A 23,786-nucleotide genomic window follows, 5' to 3' on the forward strand; every position below is an offset into this window, starting at 1 on the left:
TTTTTTTTTATGATTTCTGAGAAACAGTAAAACACACATGCACGTGCACACACACACACAATCAGGGGAACTGTATAACACACACGCATGCACACACATACGAAGACACGCACACGCACACCCACATGCATGCACACCCACACAATCAGGGGAGACTTTAGATCACATTAAATCCTAAAAGTGAGTGATGCTAACAAGGTATCACCATGTACTTTCAACTCTATTCCTGGCCAAAGGTGCTACTGCAGCCCATAGAACTACACACAGCCAGGTGCTAATGCGCTCCAACAGTAGAAAAGGACATCTTACTCTGCTCTTCCTCGCTCTTTCTGTGTAACCCTGTTCCATATCTCAGCAGCAAACATAAATACTCCCTCACCTAATCTTTAGGCCTGACATTTTAAGTGCTGGTTTGGGGCAAATTAAACGTATATTACAAAGAGGGCTTTGGCATTAGATAAAAATTGATGTTTTATTAACCAGGTTGATCCAAGTTAACAACCCTCATCTACTGTAAAAAGGGCATGGCATTCTGCTGAGAAACACAACCGACTAATAGCAGAACCAGGCGTTCTCTCCAGCATTTGGGGGTTTAAATCATAATAAAAACTATAATAAGACTCCATTTACAATCACACGCTGTTTCTGAAGAAGAAAACAACAAGAAAACAACCAACCCCAAATTTAATACTGATGAACAAGCTTTAAACTTACTTTTATAATTGCGCTGAAAATTGTTTTGTCTCAGTCCATTACATGCGCCAAATAATTACCCCAAATAAACACATGCTTTTCCATTTGGCAACATAAACCTGAGTCATTTCCCCGCGTGTTTTCATTTTCGGGGAGAGAAGAGGAAAAGGCATGTGGATGCAGGACGCGGATGCTGTGATTACGGTTCTGAGCAGTAAGTGAAAGAAAGTAAAAAAAAAAAGAAGAAACCAATTCCTTAACGCTCGCATCTCGGGTAATGAGGCACCGAGGGGGCGTTTGCATTTGTGGTCCGTCAAGGTCAATTGTTTCCACGTTGATCGTGATTATGAAGCCCCCCGTCGCCTGATGCTAAAGTCGCTCTTAGCGGATTAAGAAGATAATGCAGCCGCATTGTAGCGATCCGATTGATCTGCAGCCAGCGCGGGTATATTTACGTCGGAAGTGGGGCCTGCGACAAACACTGAAATGGACTCCTCCCTGCTCCATTATTTGCGTGCTTAGACGATTATTGAGATGTTGTGACAGATAATTTGTGTCAAAGTGCTTGCAGCCGTTACTATTCATCACAATGCACTCTGCATATTATCATACATGACTCATCTGATATGTAGATTGTTGACTAACGTTCGCTTGTCAAGGGTTATGTTTACAATTCGGTTTTAATCTGAACTACTTACAGTAAAAATATGAATAATTAGATACAGGCCATTCATGAGCAAAGAGGGGAGTAAGCGTCTAACTCAGAGAATGCAGACAGTGTGGATTGAACCATGTGCCGAGGTTGGGGGACAGGGGGAGACAAGCGAGACGGGGGAGATGCATGGACATATTATAGAATGGAAACCGGATTCCAAAATGGCGCCCATTCATTCCTATGTAAACTGCTCAATGGCGCAGGGCAACATCAAGGAGAGATATGCTTCCGCATCTCGGAGCCTAGCCACGCCCTAGTTCATGACGTACCGGATGCAGAAATATTCTTGTTTTTTAGCATTGTTAGCATAGTAGCATCGTAAGCGAGAGGTCTGAGCGACCGCAGTCGCATTGTTTACCGACCATGGAAGTATAAGTTAACTTCATAAATATGAAAGATTGCTCCATATAACATATAATACCAACAACATAGTAAATGTTGCCTAGAAAAATATAGTTCAATGTTATTGCTTAAGAAACAGATTCTATCCAACTATTTTCGAAAAATGCAATCAATCATTTATTTACAAATAAATGGTTACATATCGATCAGCAACGAGGTTGGAGTAGCCTACCCACATAAATATTTGTAATAGGCCTACACCAACATTGAACATTGATTCATGTAAGTCATAAATAGCTAAACAAGCAAATGAAAAATTAAATTGAACTGAAATGTTTATTCGGCTATTAACAATATTATAAAAATGACACCGTATGCACTCGTTCTTTTTCTTTGGATCTTTTGAATAAATGAATCAATAAATGGTGAATCACAATGATCGCAAGCAGAGGAACTTGAGAGTCATTGAGCAGCAGCTGAACCAGTCTAAAAATCCCTTTCTCACTAAAACACCTTGAGTGATAAAAAGGCACCACAGTGCCTAAAAACCATCAACGTCATTCATGTTAAGTAAATGGAAAAACCTCGGACACGAGAAGTTAACTGAGCCTTGCACTAGGCCCTCTCGAATGCCGGGCCGAAACAACATTTGTTTCACTACGACTCCTTTCAGCTGCCCACCCCTCCTTCTCCAGCAAAAAATAATAACATAAAACGGCTAATAAAACGCATGAGGTGGAGTTTTGAATAGCGAAAACTTACATTTTTTTAGTGCATGGCATAAAGATAATTATGAGCCTTTGATTGATATCCAGTCATTTTTTGCGGAGAAACATTCCTGTTCCCCACTTGTATTGGAGTGAACGGAGATATCTACAGTTCTGGGTACCTTGAATCGAGGGACCCGTCCACAGCCCGCTTAAACAGCTGCAACACCAGGCTTGGCCGCTGAGCACTGGTGGATTGCGGAAGTATGCACTGTTCCTGGGGGCTCGATGAGATGGGAGCCTGGGCCGGAAACCGCAAGGGGCGGAGTCACGTCTCACTTCCTGTTTCATCACTGACGCAAATCCTTCTGCGCAGGTAGAAGAAGCCTCAGAAGTGGGTTTCAGATGAACACAATGGTCATCTGAAACCTGACAGAAACCTTTTTATGTCTACTACTCCTGACCGAGTTTGGGTCAACCAATAACACCCTCACGCCCTCCCCGCATCGAGTCACATGATTGGTCGAAAAACAAACATGAAGCAAAGGCAAGTTAAACACCCCGTTGACCCAGATCTGAGCTCATCCGGCATTAGACTCCAGTTATTAATCTAGAGTCTGACCCGTGGGACCCCAACACCCCCTAACCACTAGAGCCTGGGGACCGCGTTCCCCTTAATGGCCAGCGAGATTTCGGCCCGGCGCAGCCTTAATGAACATTTCCTGGGGTTATATTTAGAGGTCTCAGAGCGGCCCCTCATAGCCCCTCCCACGCACTGCTTATCCCTTCTGGGAACAAACAGTGAAATGAGCCGGGCCCGGGCATCTTCACAAACCGGGGGTTCGGGGCGGTTAATCCCATCATGGCGGGGGCGCGGCGGCCAGGAAGAAGGCGTACGCTGCCCAGAAAAGGGGCCGGATCAATGGGGAGTTTCAGCCGAGCAAGCTGTGCCGGGGCGAGTCCCGGGAAAGAGGAGATCAATAGTGAAATTTAGCCGAGGTCGGCTTCATGGGGCGCGCTCTGGGGTTAATGGATTAAACCGAGTGGACGCCCCCCTCATTAACCTGACCCGGAGGAGCTGCCCGGTGTGTGCATGGCGTTGTGTGTGTGTGTGTGTGTGTGTGTGTGTGTGTGTGTGTGTGTGTGTGTGTGTGTGTGTGTGTGTTTGTGTCATTGTGCGCCTGTGCATGCGTGTTTGTCATTGTGTGTGCATGTGTGTGTGTTCATATCATTGTGTGTCTGTGCGTGCGTGTTTGTCATTGCGTGTGTGTGTGGGCGTGTTCGTGGCATTGTGTGTTTGTGTGTGTGTAATTGTATGTCTGCGTGTGTGTGTCACCATGTGTGTGTTTGTTTGTGTGAGTGTGTGTGTGTGTGTGTCCGTGTGTGCGTGCGTGTGTGTGTATTTCTTGCATGCGTGACTCTTCCCCTTTCAAGCGCAGGACGCTTGAGGACAGGCGGTAGTGGGGGGAGGAGGGAGGCATATAGGGCCCCTCGGATCGAAGCGGGTCCAGAGTGGGCCCACCTCGGGGTCCACCTCTCCCATGCCCCTTTCACACCGCCGCAAAATCTGAGCCGGTTCCGGGCCAGTTCGGAGCTAGGGCCAGTGTTTTGGTTTCACACCGCCAAAGAACCGGCTCCGGCCCCTAAAAACCGGTTCAACTCCAGCCCCACTTTTGAGCTGGGCTAGAACTAGAACCGCTTTTACGCCGGGGGCAGGGGGCGGAGTTATCTGTACCTTCATAAACAGGAAGACCAACGAAGACCAGCATTTTTTAAAACACCGAAGTAAGCAATGGACGTGAATCCGTGTATGGTTCGTTCTTTGAATACTCCGATTTAAAACAGTCCTTTTTTGTTTTTTCTGATTTTGTTTTAAATCGGAATATTCAAAGAACGAACCATACACGGATTGAATCGAAGACGAAATTGTTGTTGTTGTGTTTGAAACTGGCGCGAGGGTTCTTCTTCTAATGGTACGGCCACACCAACCGCGTCACGCCCCGTGCCCACTACCTCCGTCCGTTGACTGATCCCCATTGACTTTGAATGGGGACGGACGCGCAATGCATTGTGGATCCGTCCGTTTCGTTGGAGCCTTCGGCTCCGTCAGAAAGTTAAAAAAATTTCAACTTTTTCGGCAGCGACGGATCCGTCATCCAATCAGATCGCGTATGCAAATTTATGCCCTGTGACGCGACTCGGGCTCTGACGATACTGGAAAGCGGGAAAGCGGGTCATCTTGCATCGCAACAAGCAGGAAGAAGCAGGAAGAACCACAGGGTACTCGCGTTGGATAACGCGAGTAACGCGCCTAACCCTACATGCCCACTGCACCGTCAGTCAACGGACGTGGGAAGGCGTTGCTGACTGATGGGGGAGTAGTCTTTGCAGAGGCATACGTCAGCCAATCAAATCGCTTCGCCGGGTTCTTCCCGCTTCTTCCTGCTTGTTGCGATGCAAGATGACCCGCTTTCCAATATCGTCAGAGCCCGAGTCGCGTCACAGTGCTTAAATTTGCATACGCGATCTGATTGGATGACGGATCCGTCGCTGCCGAAAAAGTTGAACATTTTTCAACTTCTTGACGGAGCCGAAGGCTCCAACGGAACGGACGGATCCACAATGCATTGCGCGTCCGTCCCCATTCAAAGTCAATGGGGATCAGTCAACGGACGGAGGTAGTGGGCACGAACCTGACGCTTGATCATTGTGTGGTGGTTCAACGCGTCAACGCGCCAACGCAGCTAGATGAGTCCATGTCCATGCAAGTGAACGGAGCGTTCCCTCTTCGTCATAACTATCAAACCAAACATCCTTCACATTCACCGAGCGAACATTATGAAAGTAAAATGCACATTTCTCGCTAAAAATGTTTCCATAAACGCATTTAATGGCGTAACTATGTTACTATTTCCACCAAGAATAAAGAAAGATGTCGGCAGTATGCTTCTGTCCAAGCTCACTACTCTCTGCCAGTGACGTCTGGGAAAGCGGAGACGTTTGCAGTGACGTCATGACGTTGCTCACGCCGGCTCCATGGCTGGCTCTGGCCGGTGTGAAACCAACTGGTTCTTAACTAGGATAAGGCTGGAACCTGTTTGGAACTGGCCCTAGCACCAGCCCGGAACTGGCTCTTGGTTCTTTTTGGTGTGAAAGCAGCACCAGAGACCCCCGGGTCCATCTGAGCAGCAGACGATGAGGAAGCCTGACTGTCACGGCATGGCAGCACATGACTCACAGATGGACACCGGATCAGCCTGTATTTGTCATCGCAATGGAAATCGTGTGTGTGCGCGCTGCTATGATTGCATGAATGTGTGTGTTCATGTAAATGTATGTGTATGTGTTCTCATATGAGAGAGAAAGAGAAAGAGAGAGAGAGAAAGAGAAAGAGAAAGAGAAAGAGAAAGAGAAAGAGAGAGGATTCATAAATGGTGTAATAGCATAAATGTGTCTGTGTGTTTGCATAAGTGTGTGTGTTTGTCCGTTTGACTGTGTAAATGCTGGGTCCTTGTGTGTTCAGTGTCTGTGTAAACACATGCATGTGTGCATTGGGATTGTGTAAATGTGTGTTTGATCTGTGTGTTTGTTCGTGTGTGTCTGCACGTGTGTGTGAAAGCCTGATTGTGATGTAGACAGTGGAGCAATGGTGGTTGGTGTGGGGAGTGTGTGTGTGTGTGTGTGTGTGTGTGTGTGTGTGTGTGTGTGTGTGTGTGTGTGTGTGTGTGTGTGTGTGTGTGTGTGTGTGTGTGTGTGTGTGTGTGTGTGTGTGTGTGTGTGTGTGTGTGTGTGTGTGTGTGTGTGTGTGTTATGATGGTGGTGCTGGTGGTTATGACGGGGGGGTCTGATGATAAGTGTGTGATACATGCCTGGGAGGAGGGGGGGTGTATGCTTGTTTGTCAGCTAGTGCGTGTGCGTGCACGTGTGAAGAGTGTGTGATTCAAGGCTGGGAGAGGGCGTGTGTGCGTCTTTTTGCATGTACGTGCATCTTCGTGCATGTGTGATGAGTGTGTGTGCGTGTGCTTGCTTGTTTGTGCATGTGTGATGAGTGTGTGTGCGTGTGTGCTTCTTGTTCTTGCATGTGTGATGAGTGTGTGTGCGTGTGTGTGCTTTCTTATTCGTGCATGTGCGATGAGTGAGTATGTGCGCATGTGCTTTCTTGTTCGTGCATGTGTGATGAGTGTGTGCGTGTGCCCGCACCCTTGTTCGTGCATGTGTGATAAGTGTGTGTGTGCTTGCTTGTACTTGCATGTGTGTGTGTGTGTGTGTGTGTGTGTGTGTGTGTGTGTGTGTGTGTGTGTGTGTGTGTGTGTGTGTGTGTGTGTGTGTGTGTGTGTGTGTGGTGTCCTCAGAGCGGCAGGCTGTCAGAGATTGAAGACCCAGACAGCAGGGTAATTTGCCGGCCTTCGTCACCAGCCCTGATCTACAGTCCAATAAGACCCACCTCACATGACATCACACGCACCCCCCCCCCCCCCCCCCCCCCTCCCTGCCGCCCTCTTCCTCCTCTGGCGTCGGAGGATCGATTCCTTGGTTTTCCTTTTTTTTCTTCCGTGCAGGAGATTTATTTTGTCCGATCCAGTTTTCCGTTGTTGCTATTGACATGATTGTGCGCAGGATGTATGACATTTGGAGGAAATAGTTTTTGCCACAGATTATTTATCCCTGTATAGACAGGGGCCTCTTTCGGGTTTTGATGGATCAATCAAGGTTCATTCGCATTCAGTGGGGATTGTGTTAAGATAATAAGTACTTTATTAATTCCAAAAGGGGGTATACGGAATGTACATCAGAATGCATCATGGGATTTCTTTCGCTGACGATACTTTGTTGGCCATTTTTGAGAGCATCAAGAGAGTTGTAGTAAATAATATATAAAAATAAAATCCTGCATCAAAGCGTAAATGCAACGTATTCTAGGCTAAATCAAAACTTTGTTTTGCCACGTCTCGCATGAAAAATATTGCATAACAAGAATCTCACCACAGAATATTTAAACATTTATTAATAAACGGACTCAAGACAATTACAACCATAACCATGATTACACTCCTGTACTTCCTTTACTTGCGTAACTTAATTGTGATGCAGCCTTATTGTTAGGATATGTCGGGGCTGACAATTACACACCTCACACTAACAATATGAAGGATGTATGCAGCAGCACTAGCATAGAGAAACTGTCTCTCTCCCTTCCTTCCCTTCAATAGACACTTACATTCTCTTCCATCGTAGATATGGAGAACAAATTATTTTCCCCAGATATTCTGTCGATTGGAATCCCCTCAAGGCATTCATTTTACATCCTTCTTTCAAGTCTGGAATAAGAAAAGCCATAGAAGGAATATTAGATCTCAAAGTTTTGACTAGTGAGGCAAAACTGCGAATTTTGCGGCCGTAAAATGGGACAGAAAAAAAAGAAAAGACGATCCATCTTAGTCTTATCGGAGTCCAATCCAATTAAATGAAGAGAGGACGTTTTGCTCCAGCTAATCGAATTAATGGCTGCTAAGCAAGAGAAGCCACAGCTCAGGACACTGATTGAGTCAAACCTATACATCGCTTAACTCGTAGAGTCCTCTCCTTTGTTATCACACCTGTGGGTCAGACGGAGGTCAGCGTCCAATTCAAATTATTCTTCATCTGGCGATGCCCGTCCAAGGGTCACCATGGGCAGAGTTGAGCACGGCAGGGGGTCACTGTGTAGATTTACATAAAACCCACCGCCGGAGCAGAGATCACACGATCCGGAACGCTCTTTAACCGCAAATGATTTCACAAAGAGAGATATTTCGAGACAGGCCTGATGTATTATCCAGCTATCAAAGGAGTCCCTTTGGCAGATATACCGTCTCCGCTAAGAATTAGCATTAACAGATAGCTTTACTTTCCCCTCCCAAACCAAATAAATCTTTCGGTTGCGCTTTGCAGTCGGCGACGCTCGAAAGGGTCACAAAAGAAATAGTCGAGTCACAACAAAAACATCGAGCCCCTTTCATCAGACTTGTTTGGCGGCTTAAGCGAAAAAAACTGCATAATTTACATAAATAATTAACACGCCTAATTAAGTCCACACGAGTGCATGTAACTCCAAGGGTTGTGATTAGCGTCGTTGTTTATCTGCAAACGTAATTAGCACTATTGAGTCGACTAAACAATTGATCCGCCAAAAAGCCTTCAAAGTTTCCGACCGCAAACAGGAGCGTTCAATCCACCGACGGCTGCGTTAACGCCAACCCTCCGACAGCGCTAGCCGGCAGGTCGTAGGTTCTAGCCCCGGGCCCCCCGAGGAGACAGGAGGGGGCCGGGGGAGATGTACCACGACACCCTGACACCCTCTGTTCCTCCGGGAGACAGGGGGAACTCTAGTCCTCATTAGGGAGATGGGAAGGCAGTGTGAGGGGTGGCAGAGCTCCACGACGCACTCGCTCTCCCTGCCAGCATCGCTACGCAGCCCTACGGAGGAGTACAACGTGACAGCTGACTTTTAGTTTAGATTTCTCACACGGTCCACAGGTGGTATGGCAGGCAGAGAGAGCAGAGCGGTAGTGTTGCCAGGCAGCACAAAGAAAACGTAGGGGGATGGGGTGGTAGGGGGGGATATTTGCGCCCCCTATGCCTGCACGATGACTAATAAACAGAGTTATTCATGTGTTATGCTAGCCTGGCTATTGCCAGACCAAGCACAATCGTAGATTGCATGTTGGTCTGGGGAGGTTTCTGTCATATCCTTCAGCACAGGAGGCGTGATCAACGGGCCTAGTTCAGAGGACTCTTTACTCAATTGGCTGCTTACCGTCGCTTCCCTGTCGTCATTGTGTTAAACCAGCCCCAATAGCACGCCAGGGGGAAAAGCCAGCTTGGTGATTGGCTCCCGCATGCATCGGAAGCTGAAAGAAATGTATTGCGATCCTCAGACACTTCTGCAGGTGGGGCTGGGGGTACCCAGTCTAGTGTTATGCTGCTCTGGCTGATCATTTACCGCGCTTTGCATCTCAACGCTGGTTCAGTGCGTGATCCATTCTGCTCTTCTTCTGGTCATTACGCTGGTGTCTTCCACAGGAAGCGGTAAACATCCCGGTCGGGCCGGCTGCTGAGACACAGTGGGCTTTTGACTGTACTGTGTGTTTTTGTGTGATGGATTTAATGCTTGACCCGAGGGCTACACACAGCACCCCGACTGTCCTGCTGCACCTACCAGGCCGAGGAGAGGGCTGCCGACGAATCACCGTCTCTCCGCTTCCTCTCCGTCGATATTGGGGAGCGTGGGGGGTGGGGGGGGGGGGGGCATTTCTCATAATATATTATCAGGATGAAATGTGGTGGAATAAACAGCATGACATCTCTCCCCCTCCCCCCCTCAGTCATGTCAACTCTCACAGATAGCATTTCAAGTGTATGCAGTCTTGTCGAGCTGTATTCATATAATATTGAAGTGCCTGCCAGTCTTACTTAAATCTATGCTGCTGGGCTATATTGTTTTAATAACAAATATGGACTTGGCAGATGGCCACAATACAAATACCATTGGCCCAATCCCGACAGCCAGCTCTTTCACAATGATGAAGAGAAAACATAATAACTCCTGCGGCATGTACAATGATCCAAACGTCTCATTCTTTTAGGGCTGGTGTCAGAGCGAATTCCAGCGCCGCTTCAAGCCCAAGCAGGTTCCCTCACAGAGGGGTTCCTGCGTGTTGATTGGCCGAGGGGAACCGAGAATAACAGAGCACTCCGCTGACGCCCGAGCTAACAGCTAATGCCCGGAGAAACCGCCGCCGTTACCTTGGGAAGGGGTCCCTGCATCGGGGGGTGGAGATGCCATGATTTAGGCCTTTCATTTTGAAACCGCCTTCAACCAAAGAGCTCTCCATTGTGAGCGCACACTCGCACATTTGTACACACCCACACACCTCGCGGCCATGGAAGGGATCCTTACAAATCAGTAGAAACCGTTGAGTGTCACCACAGTAGAAAACATTCAAATAGATTAGGTTTCGCTGACGAACGGCGTCACCCTAGAGCTGTCCTTGTTGCACCGTCGGTCTCTACTCCCCTGTACAACTCAACATGGCGGCCCCCACGTCACTCCCACATCAAAAGCACCGTCGCCGCACCACTACTGGTGTCTTCACCGCCCCCCTCCCCCTAGGGTTCACCTCCGGACACTCTGAGTGTCTGAGGCACTCTGAAGGGCTGATGATGGTTCCACGTTCACGCAACGCAACGACCACGCAGACGCTTTGACGCAGTCGTGAACCGTGATGGTTCTTCGTCGGGGTGTAGTGAACGGACCAATCGCAGCCCTTGCTGCTGAGTCGCTTCGACGGTAGGTTACCATTTTTGGGAGGCTCACGTCAGGCCCTTGCGTTGGACACAAGGAGGGTCCACAAGGACGTAAGGGGTCCGTAACCCCCTTGCGGTGCGTGAACGTGGGACCATAATCAGCCCTTGAGGCCCCTAAGAGACACGCTACCGCCACGACCACAGCGGCCCGGGTCATCGCAGACACCGGTTGAAACCGCCCAGCTGGGAGATAAGAGTTTGTATTTAACCAGGCCTGGCGTCGGCAGTGTCGAGCTGCCCTTAATTAACGACCCGGCAGACGAGGGATTGGACAGGAGACGAGGGAGCGACGAGAGACTGCAGACAATCAACATAAATATCCGCGAGGACTTTCCGAGGGGCCAACACGGAATTGGACCGTTGGCGGGGCCCGCGGTCTGATGAATGGCCTCGGCGTGGCGCCTGGCACTCTCTCTCTCTCCCGCCCCGAGCCCCCCCGTCGCCAGCCCCTCAGAAGTAGATTACTCCCCTATACACTCATTATAAATCAACCGCCATCCATTATCTACATGCACCTCGCAACTCAGCCCGCTAAACTTGAATGTGTGGAGGCGAGGAGTGCACAAACACACACACACACAGACACAGGCATGTGCACACACACACACACACACGCACGCATACACACACACACACGCGTGCGTACACACACACACATGCATGCGCACACATACACACACACAGGGATGTGCACACATACACACACACACACACACACACACACACACACACACACATGCGCACACACACACACACACACACACACACACACACTAAGAAATGAAGCCAAAACAAATGGCAAAACATTTTTCAAAGTCGATATTATGAAATGTACGGTCAATAGGTCCTCTCGGGCAAAATGTGCGATTTGTAAGAGTTTACGAGCGGCTGATACATGAGACATGAAGCAGCCATAGAAAGATTGGACTGCTGCGTGGAACCAAACGCGGACAGCCAACAGTGCAAATTAGCGATTCTAAACGGCAGAACGCTCATGGAGCCATTGACATCAAGCATCCTATATTTTCAGAGGAGGGGGCTGTGAATGCATGTAGTTTCCTTCCTTCAAAACGGCAGGCACCAGTTAAATACTGGCATTGTTTGGCTGTCAATTCTTCAACAAACTCATTGTGTAGTCATATCACGCTCCTTTGGAGTAAACACAGGATATATATATTGAGGGAAAATGTCATACTGTGTTGCTGCAATGCTAAACATCCCTCCTTAAACTTGTTGAGATTTATCTAGGTCTGTGTGAGGGCATGTGTCGTGCGCATGTGTGTGTATGTACCTATATGTGTGCGCGTGTGTGTGTGTATCTCTGTAGTGTTAGCATGCATGAGTGTTTATCTGTGCATGTATGTGTGTGTGTGCACACATGTATGTTTGTGTTTGTGCTGCACCGCTTCAATTATGAGGAATATACGGAGGGTACTTTGTTTGTGTACACAATTTGACGCGGTTGAATAGTTCAGCCGTCCTATTATTAGAAGGCCTTTACGTGCTGGGATTTCACCTTTTCACAGAAGTTAAATAGCGTTCACCAATACATGGCACCCCCGCAGCCAAGAGGCTTTCACTGTATGCCCGATACAGAGCGCACTTTGTCCACAAACACAGAACAAAGTTGAAATGAAAACACATCTATTGTCCACAGAGGGACACAATACTGCACACTCAAACATTGCCCAAAAGCTCATCTTAGTTTCATCATCGCTTTCCTTAGCGAGAGGATTTTTTGTGTAATCCTTTTTGTTTTTTTACGAAACAAAGACATTCCAAAAAAACATCTTAAGATGTGGGCGTATTTTTTAGAACAGAATGGCATCTGTATGTGTAGTTTGTAGATCCTCTATATCACTTATGCTCTTTGCTCTTCTACATGATTTCATTCCAGGAAAAATAGAGCTGTTCTCTCCTTTTGGCTCATTTCCTTTGCATCGTGTTCTCAGCCAGCACACGGTTTCACATTATTCACGCAGACATTTCTTATTGCAAGTTTTGCGGCATAACATTTGAGGAGCGAAACCATTAATTCCCCATGTTTTAAGATGCATTTCACTGCTACGGGATGCAATAAAAACAAGCTGTCAGCATCGGACTGCTGAGCACTTATTACCTTCCGGGGATATATCAAAGTTTTTGGCATCAGTTGTGAGCATATTGTACCTGGTCGTCTAGAAACAAAGCAGCAGGCAGAAAAAACCTTGGCTTTGTGAAGTATAGGCTGCTGCTGTCACTTAATTTCTTTAGAAGGAGGAATGAAGGCTACAGCTATAGAATAACATGAGCATGAAGTATTTCAGATGTAGCAGGAAGGCAGCTTTTGTGATCCACCAAATAATGATATGGTTATGAAGTTATGGGAACAGACATTCTTTATTTGTGCATGCATGTGGCTTTGAAAACAAATACATCGCTATATTCTTTCTGACCTTAAGTACATTAAATATGATTAACGAATACACTTTTACTTATTCTGCAGCCGTCCACATTGCGTTTCTTGCGGTTCCACTGGTTTCAAGTACCACGATTGGACGAAACAAATCTGAAGCCCCCCAGATTTAAACTGATCTGCCATCAGACCTTATCAGTTAATCTAAGGTCTGACTGGTGGGACGTGGTAATGTGTTTTAGCAGGCAGACAACAGTAAAACAAGACTCTTTCCCAGGCGGACATTGAGAGAGTATTACATAAAGGGGAAACTACTTATTGGAACACAACAGTTCAGGCAAGCAAGCGAGTGAACAGTGCTGTAGACTGGGGCTTTCATCCAGACACTATCTGTAGTAGTAGTGTCTACAGACAGGAAGACAAGATGTCTGCTCCATTTTTGATAGGGGTTTCGTTGCATTTTTGATCCGGAAAGCTGCCATGCCAGTTGTCTGCATGAATACATTTTTTTCGAACAAGGGAGTGGGAATTCTCTGACATGATCTCGCCTCCCCGGAGCCGGGAGACTCCCGTTTGATGAGCGGCTGCGTCGAGCAACGCCAGCTACGTCATAGGCACACATCTTCCTGATTCGTCGCCCCCGGGACTGGTCCTCACGCTCCCCTTGTTGAAAACAGAGAGCGGGCGAAACAACGGCAACTAAATACAGCCTCCATCGCAGTTACCATAGGAACGGTTGCCGGCGCATCCCGTGACTAGTACCGCTGTATTTCAATTTGCACTTGACCCAGAAAAGCCAACGGGTGGTTTAGTACTTTCAAGTTTCCCTCCTCTCCTTCTTAAGTTTCCGTCAGCCCAAAAGCATGGGAAAAGGTCAGCTGATTTAATTAGCAGGTTGTTAGCGCGTGGCTAATAGAATTGGTAGCTTATTGGGAGTGGGGATTGGGGGGGGGGGGGGGGAGAGACAGTCACCTAAACAAAATGAGTGGCGAGCTAGATAACAAGGCAACACTGGCTAAGGAGAGAGAGAGCCCAGGGGAGAGAGAGAGAGCCCAGGGGAGGGGAGAGATAGGGAGGGAGATCAGAGAGAGTGGAGGGGAGAGATAGGGAGGAAGATCAGAGAGAAAGATGGTAGAGGAGAGATAGTAGAGGAGAGAGAGAGATGGTAGAGGAGAGAGAGAGAGGAGAGAGGAGAGAGAGAGAGATGGTAGAGGAGAGAGACAGAGAAAGAAAGAGAGAAGATAGAGGTATAGTGGAATAGAGAGAGACCAGATGGAGGTATAGTGGAGGAGAGAGAGACCAGATAGAGGTATAGTGGAATAGAGAGAGACCAGATGGAGGTATAGTGGAGGAGAGAGAGAGAGAGACCAGATAGAGGTATAGTGGAGGAGAGAGAGAGAGACCAGATAGAGGTATAGTGGAGGAGAGAGAGAGAGACCAGATAGAGGTATAGTGGAGGAGAGAGAGAGAGACCAGATAGAGGTATAGTGGAGGAGAGAGAGAGAGACCAGATAGAGGTATAGTGGAGGAGAGAGAGAGAGAGACCAGGTAGAGGTATAGTGGAGGAGAGAGAGAGAGAGACCAGGTAGAGGTATAGTGGAGGAGAGAGAGAGAGAGACCAGATAGAGGTATAGTGGAGGAGAGAGAGAGAGAGACCAGGTAGAGGTATAGTGGAGGAGAGAGAGAAACCAGATAGAGGTATAGTGGAGGAGAGAGAGAGAGACCAGATAGAGGTATAGTGGAGGAGAGAGAGAGAGACCAGATAGAGGTATAGTGGAGGAGAGAGAGAGAGAGACCAGATAGAGGTATAGTGGAGGAGAGAGAGAGAGACCAGATAGAGGTATAGTGGAGGAGAGAGAGAGAGACCAGATAGAGGTATAGTGGAGGAGGGAGGGAGATACCAAAAAGGGGTATAAGGGTGGAGAGACAGAGAGAAAGAGACCAGATAGAGACCAGATAGAGGTTTAGTGAAGGAGAGGGAGAGAGAAACAGATAGAGGAAGAGCTAGAGAGAGAAAGAGAGACGGAGCAGAGAGAGGATGAGTGCAGGAGAGCGAGAGAGGGAGGGCGAGAGCGAGAGAGATGAGCGTTGAAAGTACAAAGGGAAAGTGAGCCTGAATACCAGGAGTCGCTGGAGGCAGATTGAATTTACAGTGACAACAAAAAGGAGCACTGCAGTTGTTTGGCCGTAGCTAAGCTGAGCCTGACAGCGCATCATCGGCCTGATCTATATTACGTGTGATCGGCGCAGACACCCCCTCCTAAGATAAATGATCCTAGCATCGGAAGACAGTGAATTTCTTCCTTTACTGGCGTTGCCTCCGCTGCTGCTTTTATCCGGGCTGCTCGTTGCATCACATACGAGGGTTGCGCAACCGCAGCCTTTGTCTTTTTCTCCCGGGCGGTTAATGGAGGGTACAGACGTTCACGCTATTCTCTCTCTACCTCATGCTTCCTCAGATTGTTGCGGTCGCAGTAAGTCTGATGAATCATGGACACATGGACGTATGGAGACAGACAGACGGACCGAGACCCACAGAGACTGCAGGACAGATAGAGAGAGACCAACAGAGACACACAGACAGAGACACACAGAGACGGAGAGACAGAGACAGACATAGATAAATGTGTATATGATGGAGATAGTGTAAGGATATTGTAGAAAGCGTAAGATTTCCATTCGGAATTCATTAAGATATTTAGATAAAGGCAAACTAAAAAATTAATTCAATTATTTCGGAACTATCTTGGCGCCCCACGGCACACAAGTTTTAGAACCCAAAGTTTTTTAGCAGATAGAGAAACCCATATTTTTTATGTGTCAATGCAGGCCCTCTCCATGTGCAAAAATAACTGAGCGCCAATATCATGGATTTGTCAGACTGCATTAGGAGATCAGCTGTGTGTGTGTGTGTGTGTGTGTGTGTGTGTGTGTGTGTGTGTGTGTGTGTGTGTGTGTGTGTGTGTGTGTGTGTGTGTGTGTGTGTGTGTGTGTGTGTGTGTGTGTGTGTGTGTGTGTGTGTGTGTGTGTGTGTGATGTATACATGTGTAGTATGTGATGCTTACCTGTGTGTGCAAGTGTGATGTACATGTGTGTGATATGTGATATGTGTGTGTTTGATGTTATACTTCTGCATGTGATGATGCAGGCCTGTGTGTTCACCTGCCACCCATCTCGGTGCTGCACTTTCTGTTTTCTTGTGTTTCCCCATGCAGCTGCCAACACCTTGAATCAAGGAAAGCCCCGTCTTTGAAACCCCTTGTACACGGAAATGAAAGTCCCTCTGTAATTCCAACAGACGCACCGACTGACAGAGACGGAATTTAAATGAGCCCATTTAAGCAAACCTCCCATGGAAGCGGGCCTGTGTTCTGCTGCCATCGGCAGCTGTCCCGCGGGCCCGTGTCCGGGTTAAATCCTCCGGAGCGGTCCCTTCGTCCACCTGGCCATCACGGCGTGTCTCAAAGACCCAGCGACAGACCCAGATAATAGACGGACACATCACAGTTACCATGTTCCATTCTGCAGCGATATCTCTTATTAATCGTGTTAGTTCTGAGCCGCAAGTACCCCCCGAAAACGATGTTACGCCGAGGTCACATAGCCGATCGCCGCTTGCACGGCCTTGTTATCCCTGCTACATAATAGTTTCATGGAAATGGCATTGGACAGCCGAGAGATGAGACGTAACCTGAGCCCACATTCTGTGGTCCATTAAAGAATGATTACCACGAGGCATCGGAGCACTAAGAGGGAGAGGGTTACTGTCAATGACGTAGGCCTGCTATACAGGGAGCAGGGTCGAGCAGCGTGGAGGCCATGGCCTGCTGTGATGCAGTACACACACAAAGACCAGCGTCGATCGCTATCCGTCCACACACTGGCCTCCTCACTGCTGTTAAGATTCAAGAAGCTTTATTTATCCCGAGGAAAATTACTGAGCAACAGTTTCAATACAAAGGTGGTAAAGCAAAGTAAAGTAAAGTACGACAGAGTTAGAGTAAAATAAGATAACATAACATAAAATAAACAAAGTAAAATAAAAGTAAAATAAAGGCTTACATAGAATAAATCAAACAATTAACTAAATGCAAAAAAAGTAAGCACTTACAGGTAACATGGTAACACAGAACTATTGTTCTGTGGTCTGCTGGTTGACGTGTTGCCTATACTGCAATTATAGACAAGTATTATCCCCTGGGGCGCTCTAACGCTGGGAGTCAACAGTAAATAACAAAAGGTGGAGGGGAAAAAAAGATACTCCTGTTCAACGGGATAATCGACTACACCGTATCATATTGTTGTTATTTTTCTTCATCTAGGCGTTATGTGGCTCAGGGGGTAGAGCGGGTTGGCTGGTACCAGGAAAGTTGGACTTCGATCCCCGGCTCCTCCTAGCTGAGTGGCGAGGTGTCCCTTAGCAAGACACCTCGCCCTGACTGCTCCTGATGAGCTGGCTGTCGCCTTGCATGGCCACCGGTGTGTGAATGTGTATATCAATGGGTGAATGCTGGGCAAAATTGTTACTGAATGTTACTGCAATATTGTGCAGTCCATTACTCCCATCGTGAAAGTTACTTAAAGTGATCAGTGTAGGACGAGCAGGGTAGTCTTTAAGAGAGGCTGTGCTCAGGTAAGGAGAGGCTTGGACTGCTGAAGGAGTAGTTGGCGTCCTGTTGATTACTGGTTCCCACTGAACATCAGTCAGCTGGAGCAGTCCCAGGCCAGATGTTAGCAGCCAGTGGGAGAATAAAGCAAGTAAAGACATTTCTGATACCGCACTACATCTCTGTAAGCTCTCCCTTGGTGCCTTGTAAGGTAATGAGCAAAGCTTTATTTTCTGCACATAATAGGATAATCTGAAAATGTTTTATAAAATGTATTGACCCGCTTTAGTATGTGAGATGATTACTGGAGAGGGTTGAATGCACAATTTTAATGAAATATACGACACATAAACAACATACGCCTGAATGTTTATGATTTAATCTAAATTAATTTGTGATTAAATATAGTAGCCCACAGAGCTATGCATAACTAAATATTACAATACAATTGTGTTAAAATAACACATTTGAACAAGGTAAAAATCCAAATGGTTTTACTGTAATACTCCCGTTTAGTTTAGCTCTTGAATTCCTGACTAGCATCACAAATGTCCAAATTACAAAATAAAAGACGTAGGTAGGTGCTACTAATGTTTCGTCTCGAGGGGGAAAACCATTTCTTGAAGTTTTCCGCTAGGCGCTGCCTAGCGCTGGGATGCTAACGAGCGCTGCAGTGCGCTAGCGCGCCGCGACCTCAGGACAGAATCCGTCTCCAGAGGCCCCGTGAACGATGGCCCCTGGAGCACAGAGAAAGAATCCTTTCAGGGAATCTTCCAGCCGGGTAAAGCCAGCAGGGAGCCCACCGGGAGTGCAATTAGGTGACACACTGCCACTAAAAGACGTGGGAACAGACAAGAAGAGGGAAAACCTCGGCTAATGTCAGCAGGGCGAAGGGAAGTGGAGGGAAGAAAAGAAAGGGAAGAAAAAGGCAAAACGAGGTTGTGATCATTATTCCTGGATTAAGAGAGAGCGAGGGAACGAGAGAGGGCTATAAAGGAGGAGAGGGTGAGAAAGAGAGAAAGTGAAAAAGAGCGAGAGAAAGAGCGTTCCTCATCTAAATACAAGAGGAGGTGGACGGGGGGGAGACTGGCGAGGCAGAGAGGTTAAAGTGAGGCAGCGCCGTCCTTTTTAAGCAACTTAAAGATAATCAATCTGAATCTCAATTTCAAAGACATTTCAATCGGCCGTTGAGAGCAAATTAAATTGGTCTGCATTAGGGAATACTGTTCCACAATGGCCTCTCTCGCGCTCTCTCTCCCCTCTCTCTTTTTTTCCCACAGGCTCTCTCTCCTTTTTTCTCTCACCCTCTCTCACTCACTTGAAGGTACTAAATATATATTTCTGGTCACAGAAACCATTCCCCCTCGGTAATGCAAGTTACGCAATGTTCATGGGATTGCATTTAGCCTAATAATACGGATAAAGACCCAGTTCTGTGCGTCTGAAGCAGCCTGCTTCAGACGGAAGCAGCCTGCTTCAGACGGAAGCAGCCTGCTTCAGCCGTATTCTTCTGGCTCTTTCATTCTTCCACCATTGTAGATCTGATGAATTCCTAACAGGAGGGCGTAGTGGTGGTTTAGTGGTCGGACTGTAGTACAATTCCTACATAATCCACTTTACAGAATCCATTACACAGCCGGTGGCCACAGATCACACAGGGCACAGAGGGCAGGGTTGAAAGGCAAACTGTTCTCCTGACAGATGGAGATACTCTCCTCTCAGATGTCCCCCCTTTAGAGATTCAACATCTCCCAGCCCTGAAACTGGCCTGCATGGTGGATCATGTTTTAATGGCGGAGGTGGTGACAGCCATGCCCTAATTCAATCCCTCAGCCCAGGATGAAACCATTCCAAGACGTCTTATGATGAATGTGTGCCATCACACATGCATCCATTTACTTTATGCATCGACAGTATATGTACACGTTTAGGTATTTATCCTGTCTGTCTGACAACATCCAAAGACAATATCCAACACGTCCATCCCTGCTGGTGTGTTGACAGCCAGAAGGCATTGGTGTTATTCTACATCATTGAGACAACGTTTATTTTGTGCAAATCTTATTTTAGTGTTGCCAACCACCAATTTGAAATGTTTGTTTAGCTAAATTATAGTTTGCATTAAATGAAAATGTGTCAACTTCAATCGCCAATTAGCCACACATTGCCAGCTAAAATACACTCTCGCTGCATTAGCTAAACTGTGATTCCCACCGCCCTAAAGTCATTACAGAAGTCGCATGTGCGGAGTCAGCATGTCTCAGTAGTACCTGTAGCTAATCTTACTGCTCCCTCCATCTGTCAAACACAGCGGCCCTGCCTTGCCCTGTTTCAATCACACCTCTAACGAGATCCACAGCCGCCGCCGGTACAAAGCTCCGGCAGGAATCAGTTGTCTGGCCGACGAGAGACACCGGGGGGTGGATCACTTCTGCTGCTACACCGATACTTCCACCCTTCACTGAACTCCCGCGGAGCACTCTCTCCCTGAATCTGCAAATCCTCAGAGTCCCATGACAATTCCAATGCTAATGCCAATCAAGAAACTAGTTGACTCCACACCGAAATACATGAAGATTCCCTTTTTTCCCTGCCTGCTGGCGGTTGGTTGATTCGTCATTATCGCTGGAAATGCCGATCTGTTTCTCTTGATGGGGGATTGGCTCAACAGCATCTCCGGGGCCCGATGATGGAGATCTCAGGGCCGCGTGCGTGTCTGGGTGTTGTGGAGGAAGTCGTGTGCGGTTGTGGTGTTGAACGCCTACCGCGGGCACGGAGGAAACGTGTAGAGGAGCACAGCGTGACGGATGCCCCCCTGCCGGGTACTACCATGTTCTGGGCAACAGCCGGGTGATGAATACATCAGTGGGCCGAGTCATTAGTGGGAAGTCATTGCAGACAAGGGACACAGTGACACAACGACGTCGCTCTCTCGAACCACAGCCTAATAAATAAAGCGGTGACCTTTCGTTTCGGTTTTCCCACGGTGTCGTTTAATTACGCGCCGTTATGAGTTTGTGAATTATAAGTATTGTTGGTATTATGAATTGTCATTGAAAATGATCCATGAACGACTGTTCTGTCTCGCTCTATGGGGTATTTTACCATGGAGAATATTGTACCCGTTATCGCGGATATTTTAATGTGTGAGCTTTTTGGAGCAGAGACCAGAAAAACATTGGCAGTTTGTCAAAATTGTTGCCAGTATTTGCTTTCATTTTCTAAGCTCATAAAGGTTTAATTATCTAATGAAATGTCTGGGGTTGACTACAAATAAATAACAATGTACTTATTCCCAATAAAAAATATTGGCTGGAGAATTTATCTATTACTAACTAGTTGGTGGTCTCATATAAAATACTGAATTAAACTAAACACAGCCCGGGAAGACGCAACCATTATTATTAATCTCCATTCTTTGTTGTGAGAGCCACAATTTATTACAAGACAAAACCCCAAATCAGTCTCTATTTTACTCAATTACGAGGCCACTGTCGGTAAGCTATGGAAGCTCTCTGCATACTAATTCACAACTTGCCGTCCTCGAGAACATGTGCATGATAATGGATGCAGTGTTACCTCCTGCCCAAGGCTGTGGCGAGCTGTACGATACTGAAGGGTTACATCAGAGTTTAAAGCTTCAAATCAAAACGCACACTGCCAAACCGCCACGGGGACAACAATTAGTGAAATTTGTCATCGCTTAAAGCACTGCTGCATGTTCCCTGGGGAAGTCAATAGGTCGGGATGATACATGCTGCAGCCCACCAGCAGCATAACTACATGCAGTAGTTAACGTAAATCCAGATTCAACGAAATATCCGACATGATGGCAGAGTTGTTGACAACTGGTGGTTAAGATATACAGCGCATAACCATAAACGGTTACTAAGCGACATCCCTCAAGTTGCTAAGCAGACATGCATGTTGATTCCTAGTCAGCGACACAATGCAAAAGCTGCAGCAGTTTTTGTTGTTTCGGAAAGGGGGGATTTTCGTCTGAGCTCGCCAAAAAGGCTTTCGGAGGATATTGTCAGCTTACTGTACCAACAGTAAGCAGTCCTGCTTTGTGCGTACATGGAATTCAGCTAAAGACATTCTTTCCTTGAGGAACTCGGGTTACTTAAGGTATGCTTGTCAGACAGGATTCTTTTTAGGGCAAAACATTCAATGGTGAGATGCATACAGAAGTCACTCTGAACTCACCCTGACCTCCCTACTCAGCACCATGTTCATTGTTGCGTGAGATACACTTCCAACGATGGCTTTTGTCATTCCTCTCACAACACAATGAGACATTGTGCTAAGGCATAGCCTTAAAATTAAGTTGACAGACATAAATAGCTGCACATTCAGCTAATTGGCTTTGCTAAGGGGGGGTGGAGAGGCAGGGGGGTTGAGAGGCAGTGAAACCGTGCAATATGCAATATGAGTCCTGGGTCATACAACTACCTGATTCCATTACCACCAGCGTCCACTAGGTGCGGCCCCTCAGGCCTCCGGCAGAAAAACGGGTCTCCTTGCCAAAGGAATTACATTTTCTTTCGGCCTGGGTGTGATCTTTGAGAACAGATATTGGTAGCCAGTGGGGGATAAATGCTAATGGGTGTTTAGCTAGCTACTTCACATCTCGCGCATTATTGTGTACATTAAATAACCTTCGCCATCTGTGGACAGGTTGCCCAGGGGTTCTCTGTCCATCACGGTTGGTTAACAAACCTAAACCGCCGCGGAGAGAAGCAAAACACTTTTAATTACACTGAATTGAAAACATATTTCCTCCACACATCTCATCTGCGTCGGTCATTAAAAAAAACGGGGGCGTCTTTTTATTTTTCTTCTCTCGTTTATGCGGTTTATAACTATTCTAACTATTTTCAGCACCATCACGACAGATGGAGACTTTATCGTCGTTCTATAAAAAGATCTCACGGGGAAATGGTGGATGAAGAAATCTCTCTGGCTAAATTACAAGCAGGAACATTTGCTGGCACTTGCCTCCAGTGCAAGGCGCGCTATGCACCATTGGCTCTGATGGCGTTAAAGTCCTAATTCTGCATCTCCTGCAGGAAGAATATTTTATTAGCCTTGTTTCTCTTCTTAGGTAACCGCCGTAAAAACAAGTCTTTCCACAGTGTTGGTTAAAGAGCAAAACGGTCATTAAACGTGATCAACGAGTGCACAGGCCCCTTTATTGACACTGTATCTATAAGTCTCTATTATTCTCTTCTGGGTGAAAGTCACGGCCGCCATTGGACACAGATCGCTACGCCAGGGACAAAGGACAAAATCAAATGAGGAGGAATGACTTGTGCCAGTGAGTCCCCGGCCCTCCTCCCTCATGTGAAGCCCAGTTGCACAGGAGCTATGTTGATTTAGAGACAAAAACAAGGTTCCCCCTCCCGTGTGCTAGCGTGAGTGCAGAGATCTGCTGTATCAGGAGACACAGCCGTTGAATGGAGCCCATTGGTCAGAGGTGAGAGCTAATCATGTCTGAGGAAGAGCCACAGGTAGTACTGCAGGACATCTGACAGTTTCATCACAATTGGCAGGGGAAGCCGGACAAAAAAGGTCACTCGTTTATTATAGGAAAATATCTTAGGAAAAACGATCTTATGGAAGACCTGTGATTCCCCAAAAACAAACACTTTTTTGGGGGAAATATCCTTCAGGTTTCTAAATGGTCTCTTTCCCCCCGGTGATTTGAATCAAGGTCAAGAATGATCCATGCTAACAAGCTAATGTTAAGTCGTGGCAGCATCTTAAATATCAGAAGAAAGCAGATTCAGTTGCTCATCGCCATGATAATTAGTTTGGACGCCACGGCTGACGGCACAGCAGAACCCAATAATAATAATAAAGTTTAAATCAATCAACGGACAGACGACAAACTGGAGAAACTAGAGTTGTATCAACGCACTGGTGGTACGTGGTAGAGTGGTAGGCACAAGAGAACATGCCAGTAGTTGGTCTACAAGACT

At 47.0% G+C, this 23,786-nt stretch overlaps 1 protein-coding gene and 1 long non-coding RNA gene across 2 annotated transcripts in view; both read right to left on the reverse strand.

Annotated features, from left to right (window-relative positions):
* The window catches only part of lrfn1 (leucine rich repeat and fibronectin type III domain containing 1), an 85,796-nt gene that overhangs the window by 49,284 nt on the left and 12,726 nt on the right, over window positions 1–23,786 (reverse strand). The window lies entirely within an intron of this gene.
* On the reverse strand, window positions 4,363–5,612 carry LOC132474523 (uncharacterized). The gene is made up of 2 exons (XR_009529670.1): window positions 5,151–5,612; window positions 4,363–4,418 (listed from the first exon to the last, which is right to left on the reverse strand). It is a non-coding gene; the product is annotated as an uncharacterized LOC132474523 (long non-coding RNA).

Source organism: Gadus macrocephalus, chromosome 16 (genome assembly GCF_031168955.1).
Source record: "Gadus macrocephalus chromosome 16, ASM3116895v1".
NCBI lineage: Eukaryota > Metazoa > Chordata > Actinopteri > Gadiformes > Gadidae > Gadus > Gadus macrocephalus.